The sequence below is a fragment of the Calliphora vicina genome, chromosome 1, assembly GCF_958450345.1.
Source record: "Calliphora vicina chromosome 1, idCalVici1.1, whole genome shotgun sequence".
NCBI classification, from domain to species: Eukaryota; Metazoa; Arthropoda; class Insecta; order Diptera; family Calliphoridae; genus Calliphora; species Calliphora vicina.
In genome coordinates this window covers 76,266,578-76,275,739 of record NC_088780.1, presented here as the reverse complement: position 1 = coordinate 76,275,739, position 9,162 = coordinate 76,266,578, and positions in this window count along the sequence as shown.

Below are 9,162 nucleotides of genomic sequence, written 5' to 3'. Positions count from 1 at the left end.
ATGTATGTAATGTATGTAATGTATGTAATGTATGTAATGTATGTAATGTATGTAATGTATGTAATGTATGTAATGTATGTAATGTATGTAATGTATGTAATGTATGTAATGTATGTAATGTATGTAATGTATGTAATGTATGTAATGTATGTAATGTATGTAATGTATGTAATGTATGTAATGTATGTAATGTATGTAATGTATGTAATGTATGTAATGTATGTAATGTATGTAATGTATGTAATGTATGTAATGTATGTAATGTATGTAATGTATGTAATGTATGTAATGTATGTAATGTATGTAATGTATGTAATGTATGTAATGTATGTAATGTATGTAATGTATGTAATGTATGTAATGTATGTAATGTATGTAATGTATGTAATGTATGTAATGTATGTAATGTATGTAATGTATGTAATGTATGTAATGTATGTAATGTATGTAATGTATGTAATGTATGTAATGTATGTAATGTATGTAATGTATGTAATGTATGTAATGTATGTAATGTATGTAATGTATGTAATGTATGTAATGTATGTAATGTATGTAATGTATGTAATGTATGTAATGTATGTAATGTATGTAATGTATGTAATGTATGTAATGTATGTAATGTATGTAATGTATGTAATGTATGTAATGTATGTAATGTATGTAATGTATGTAATGTATGTAATGTATGTAATGTATGTAATGTATGTAATGTATGTAATGTATGTAATGTATGTAATGTATGTAATGTATGTAATGTATGTAATGTATGTAATGTATGTAATGTATGTAATGTATGTAATGTATGTAATGTATGTAATGTATGTAATGTATGTAATGTATGTAATGTATGTAATGTATGTAATGTATGTAATGTATGTAATGTATGTAATGTATGTAATGTATGTAATGTATGTAATGTATGTAATGTATGTAATGTATGTAATGTATGTAATGTATGTAATGTATGTAATGTATGTAATGTATGTAATGTATGTAATGTATGTAATGTATGTAATGTATGTAATGTATGTAATGTATGTAATGTATGTAATGTATGTAATGTATGTAATGTATGTAATGTATGTAATGTATGTAATGTATGTAATGTATGTAATGTATGTAATGTATGTAATGTATGTAATGTATGTAATGTATGTAATGTATGTAATGTATGTAATGTATGTAATGTATGTAATGTATGTAATGTATGTAATGTATGTAATGTATGTAATGTATGTAATGTATGTAATGTATGTAATGTATGTAATGTATGTAATGTATGTAATGTATGTAATGTATGTAATGTATGTAATGTATGTAATGTATGTAATGTATGTAATGTATGTAATGTATGTAATGTATGTAATGTATGTAATGTATGTAATGTATGTAATGTATGTAATGTATGTAATGTATGTAATGTATGTAATGTATGTAATGTATGTAATGTATGTAATGTATGTAATGTATGTAATGTATGTAATGTATGTAATGTATGTAATGTATGTAATGTATGTAATGTATGTAATGTATGTAATGTATGTAATGTATGTAATGTATGTAATGTATGTAATGTATGTAATGTATGTAATGTATGTAATGTATGTAATGTATGTAATGTATGTAATGTATGTAATGTATGTAATGTATGTAATGTATGTAATGTATGTAATGTATGTAATGTATGTAATGTATGTAATGTATGTAATGTATGTAATGTATGTAATGTATGTAATGTATGTAATGTATGTAATGTATGTAATGTATGTAATGTATGTAATGTATGTAATGTATGTAATGTATGTAATGTATGTAATGTATGTAATGTATGTAATGTATGTAATGTATGTAATGTATGTAATGTATGTAATGTATGTAATGTATGTAATGTATGTAATGTATGTAATGTATGTAATGTATGTAATGTATGTAATGTATGTAATGTATGTAATGTATGTAATGTATGTAATGTATGTAATGTATGTAATGTATGTAATGTATGTAATGTATGTAATGTATGTAATGTATGTAATGTATGTAATGTATGTAATGTATGTAATGTATGTAATGTATGTAATGTATGTAATGTATGTAATGTATGTAATGTATGTAATGTATGTAATGTATGTAATGTATGTAATGTATGTAATGTATGTAATGTATGTAATGTATGTAATGTATGTAATGTATGTAATGTATGTAATGTATGTAATGTATGTAATGTATGTAATGTATGTAATGTATGTAATGTATGTAATGTATGTAATGTATGTAATGTATGTAATGTATGTAATGTATGTAATGTATGTAATGTATGTAATGTATGTAATGTATGTAATGTATGTAATGTATGTAATGTATGTAATGTATGTAATGTATGTAATGTATGTAATGTATGTAATGTATGTAATGTATGTAATGTATGTAATGTATGTAATGTATGTAATGTATGTAATGTATGTAATGTATGTAATGTATGTAATGTATGTAATGTATGTAATGTATGTAATGTATGTAATGTATGTAATGTATGTAATGTATGTAATGTATGTAATGTATGTAATGTATGTAATGTATGTAATGTATGTAATGTATGTAATGTATGTAATGTATGTAATGTATGTAATGTATGTAATGTATGTAATGTATGTAATGTATGTAATGTATGTAATGTATGTAATGTATGTAATGTATGTAATGTATGTAATGTATGTAATGTATGTAATGTATGTAATGTATGTAATGTATGTAATGTATGTAATGTATGTAATGTATGTAATGTATGTAATGTATGTAATGTATGTAATGTATGTAATGTATGTAATGTATGTAATGTATGTAATGTATGTAATGTATGTAATGTATGTAATGTATGTAATGTATGTAATGTATGTAATGTATGTAATGTATGTAATGTATGTAATGTATGTAATGTATGTAATGTATGTAATGTATGTAATGTATGTAATGTATGTAATGTATGTAATGTATGTAATGTATGTAATGTATGTAATGTATGTAATGTATGTAATGTATGTAATGTATGTAATGTATGTAATGTATGTAATGTATGTAATGTATGTAATGTATGTAATGTATGTAATGTATGTAATGTATGTAATGTATGTAATGTATGTAATGTATGTAATGTATGTAATGTATGTAATGTATGTAATGTATGTAATGTATGTAATGTATGTAATGTATGTAATGTATGTAATGTATGTAATGTATGTAATGTATGTAATGTATGTAATGTATGTAATGTATGTAATGTATGTAATGTATGTAATGTATGTAATGTATGTAATGTATGTAATGTATGTAATGTATGTAATGTATGTAATGTATGTAATGTATGTAATGTATGTAATGTATGTAATGTATGTAATGTATGTAATGTATGTAATGTATGTAATGTATGTAATGTATGTAATGTATGTAATGTATGTAATGTATGTAATGTATGTAATGTATGTAATGTATGTAATGTATGTAATGTATGTAATGTATGTAATGTATGTAATGTATGTAATGTATGTAATGTATGTAATGTATGTAATGTATGTAATGTATGTAATGTATGTAATGTATGTAATGTATGTAATGTATGTAATGTATGTAATGTATGTAATGTATGTAATGTATGTAATGTATGTAATGTATGTAATGTATGTAATGTATGTAATGTATGTAATGTATGTAATGTATGTAATGTATGTAATGTATGTAATGTATGTAATGTATGTAATGTATGTAATGTATGTAATGTATGTAATGTATGTAATGTATGTAATGTATGTAATGTATGTAATGTATGTAATGTATGTAATGTATGTAATGTATGTAATGTATGTAATGTATGTAATGTATGTAATGTATGTAATGTATGTAATGTATGTAATGTATGTAATGTATGTAATGTATGTAATGTATGTAATGTATGTAATGTATGTAATGTATGTAATGTATGTAATGTATGTAATGTATGTAATGTATGTAATGTATGTAATGTATGTAATGTATGTAATGTATGTAATGTATGTAATGTATGTAATGTATGTAATGTATGTAATGTATGTAATGTATGTAATGTATGTAATGTATGTAATGTATGTAATGTATGTAATGTATGTAATGTATGTAATGTATGTAATGTATGTAATGTATGTAATGTATGTAATGTATGTAATGTATGTAATGTATGTAATGTATGTAATGTATGTAATGTATGTAATGTATGTAATGTATGTAATGTATGTAATGTATGTAATGTATGTAATGTATGTAATGTATGTAATGTATGTAATGTATGTAATGTATGTAATGTATGTAATGTATGTAATGTATGTAATGTATGTAATGTATGTAATGTATGTAATGTATGTAATGTATGTAATGTATGTAATGTATGTAATGTATGTAATGTATGTAATGTATGTAATGTATGTAATGTATGTAATGTATGTAATGTATGTAATGTATGTAATGTATGTAATGTATGTAATGTATGTAATGTATGTAATGTATGTAATGTATGTAATGTATGTAATGTATGTAATGTATGTAATGTATGTAATGTATGTAATGTATGTAATGTATGTAATGTATGTAATGTATGTAATGTATGTAATGTATGTAATGTATGTAATGTATGTAATGTATGTAATGTATGTAATGTATGTAATGTATGTAATGTATGTAATGTATGTAATGTATGTAATGTATGTAATGTATGTAATGTATGTAATGTATGTAATGTATGTAATGTATGTAATGTATGTAATGTATGTAATGTATGTAATGTATGTAATGTATGTAATGTATGTAATGTATGTAATGTATGTAATGTATGTAATGTATGTAATGTATGTAATGTATGTAATGTATGTAATGTATGTAATGTATGTAATGTATGTAATGTATGTAATGTATGTAATGTATGTAATGTATGTAATGTATGTAATGTATGTAATGTATGTAATGTATGTAATGTATGTAATGTATGTAATGTATGTATGTAATGTATGTAATGTATGTAATGTATGTAATGTATGTAATGTATGTAATGTATGTAATGTATGTAATGTATGTAATGTATGTAATGTATGTAATGTATGTAATGTATGTAATGTATGTAATGTATGTAATGTATGTAATGTATGTAATGTATGTAATGTATGTAATGTATGTAATGTATGTAATGTATGTAATGTATGTAATGTATGTAATGTATGTAATGTATGTAATGTATGTAATGTATGTAATGTATGTAATGTATGTAATGTATGTAATGTATGTAATGTATGTAATGTATGTAATGTATGTAATGTATGTAATGTATGTAATGTATGTAATGTATGTAATGTATGTAATGTATGTAATGTATGTAATGTATGTAATGTATGTAATGTATGTAATGTATGTAATGTATGTAATGTATGTAATGTATGTAATGTATGTAATGTATGTAATGTATGTAATGTATGTAATGTATGTAATGTATGTAATGTATGTAATGTATGTAATGTATGTAATGTATGTAATGTATGTAATGTATGTAATGTATGTAATGTATGTAATGTATGTAATGTATGTAATGTATGTAATGTATGTAATGTATGTAATGTATGTAATGTATGTAATGTATGTAATGTATGTAATGTATGTAATGTATGTAATGTATGTAATGTATGTAATGTATGTAATGTATGTAATGTATGTAATGTATGTAATGTATGTAATGTATGTAATGTATGTAATGTATGTAATGTATGTAATGTATGTAATGTATGTAATGTATGTAATGTATGTAATGTATGTAATGTATGTAATGTATGTAATGTATGTAATGTATGTAATGTATGTAATGTATGTAATGTATGTAATGTATGTAATGTATGTAATGTATGTAATGTATGTAATGTATGTAATGTATGTAATGTATGTAATGTATGTAATGTATGTAATGTATGTAATGTATGTAATGTATGTAATGTATGTAATGTATGTAATGTATGTAATGTATGTAATGTATGTAATGTATGTAATGTATGTAATGTATGTAATGTATGTAATGTATGTAATGTATGTAATGTATGTAATGTATGTAATGTATGTAATGTATGTAATGTATGTAATGTATGTAATGTATGTAATGTATGTAATGTATGTAATGTATGTAATGTATGTAATGTATGTAATGTATGTAATGTATGTAATGTATGTAATGTATGTAATGTATGTAATGTATGTAATGTATGTAATGTATGTAATGTATGTAATGTATGTAATGTATGTAATGTATGTAATGTATGTAATGTATGTAATGTATGTAATGTATGTAATGTATGTAATGTATGTAATGTATGTAATGTATGTAATGTATGTAATGTATGTAATGTATGTAATGTATGTAATGTATGTAATGTATGTAATGTATGTAATGTATGTAATGTATGTAATGTATGTAATGTATGTAATGTATGTAATGTATGTAATGTATGTAATGTATGTAATGTATGTAATGTATGTAATGTATGTAATGTATGTAATGTATGTAATGTATGTAATGTATGTAATGTATGTAATGTATGTAATGTATGTAATGTATGTAATGTATGTAATGTATGTAATGTATGTAATGTATGTAATGTATGTAATGTATGTAATGTATGTAATGTATGTAATGTATGTAATGTATGTAATGTATGTAATGTATGTAATGTATGTAATGTATGTAATGTATGTAATGTATGTAATGTATGTAATGTATGTAATGTATGTAATGTATGTAATGTATGTAATGTATGTAATGTATGTAATGTATGTAATGTATGTAATGTATGTAATGTATGTAATGTATGTAATGTATGTAATGTATGTAATGTATGTAATGTATGTAATGTATGTAATGTATGTAATGTATGTAATGTATGTAATGTATGTAATGTATGTAATGTATGTAATGTATGTAATGTATGTAATGTATGTAATGTATGTAATGTATGTAATGTATGTAATGTATGTAATGTATGTAATGTATGTAATGTATGTAATGTATGTAATGTATGTAATGTATGTAATGTATGTAATGTATGTAATGTATGTAATGTATGTAATGTATGTAATGTATGTAATGTATGTAATGTATGTAATGTATGTAATGTATGTAATGTATGTAATGTATGTAATGTATGTAATGTATGTAATGTATGTAATGTATGTAATGTATGTAATGTATGTAATGTATGTAATGTATGTAATGTATGTAATGTATGTAATGTATGTAATGTATGTAATGTATGTAATGTATGTAATGTATGTAATGTATGTAATGTATGTAATGTATGTAATGTATGTAATGTATGTAATGTATGTAATGTATGTAATGTATGTAATGTATGTAATGTATGTAATGTATGTAATGTATGTAATGTATGTAATGTATGTAATGTATGTAATGTATGTAATGTATGTAATGTATGTAATGTATGTAATGTATGTAATGTATGTAATGTATGTAATGTATGTAATGTATGTAATGTATGTAATGTATGTAATGTATGTAATGTATGTAATGTATGTAATGTATGTAATGTATGTAATGTATGTAATGTATGTAATGTATGTAATGTATGTAATGTATGTAATGTATGTAATGTATGTAATGTATGTAATGTATGTAATGTATGTAATGTATGTAATGTATGTAATGTATGTAATGTATGTAATGTATGTAATGTATGTAATGTATGTAATGTATGTAATGTATGTAATGTATGTAATGTATGTAATGTATGTAATGTATGTAATGTATGTAATGTATGTAATGTATGTAATGTATGTAATGTATGTAATGTATGTAATGTATGTAATGTATGTAATGTATGTAATGTATGTAATGTATGTAATGTATGTAATGTATGTAATGTATGTAATGTATGTAATGTATGTAATGTATGTAATGTATGTAATGTATGTAATGTATGTAATGTATGTAATGTATGTAATGTATGTAATGTATGTAATGTATGTAATGTATGTAATGTATGTAATGTATGTAATGTATGTAATGTATGTAATGTATGTAATGTATGTAATGTATGTAATGTATGTAATGTATGTAATGTATGTAATGTATGTAATGTATGTAATGTATGTAATGTATGTAATGTATGTAATGTATGTAATGTATGTAATGTATGTAATGTATGTAATGTATGTAATGTATGTAATGTATGTAATGTATGTAATGTATGTAATGTATGTAATGTATGTAATGTATGTAATGTATGTAATGTATGTAATGTATGTAATGTATGTAATGTATGTAATGTATGTAATGTATGTAATGTATGTAATGTATGTAATGTATGTAATGTATGTAATGTATGTAATGTATGTAATGTATGTAATGTATGTAATGTATGTAATGTATGTAATGTATGTAATGTATGTAATGTATGTAATGTATGTAATGTATGTAATGTATGTAATGTATGTAATGTATGTAATGTATGTAATGTATGTAATGTATGTAATGTATGTAATGTATGTAATGTATGTAATGTATGTAATGTATGTAATGTATGTAATGTATGTAATGTATGTAATGTATGTAATGTATGTAATGTATGTAATGTATGTAATGTATGTAATGTATGTAATGTATGTAATGTATGTAATGTATGTAATGTATGTAATGTATGTAATGTATGTAATGTATGTAATGTATGTAATGTATGTAATGTATGTAATGTATGTAATGTATGTAATGTATGTAATGTATGTAATGTATGTAATGTATGTAATGTATGTAATGTATGTAATGTATGTAATGTATGTAATGTATGTAATGTATGTAATGTATGTAATGTATGTAATGTATGTAATGTATGTAATGTATGTAATGTATGTAATGTATGTAATGTATGTAATGTATGTAATGTATGTAATGTATGTAATGTATGTAATGTATGTAATGTATGTAATGTATGTAATGTATGTAATGTATGTAATGTATGTAATGTATGTAATGTATGTAATGTATGTAATGTATGTAATGTATGTAATGTATGTAATGTATGTAATGTATGTAATGTATGTAATGTATGTAATGTATGTAATGTATGTAATGTATGTAATGTATGTAATGTA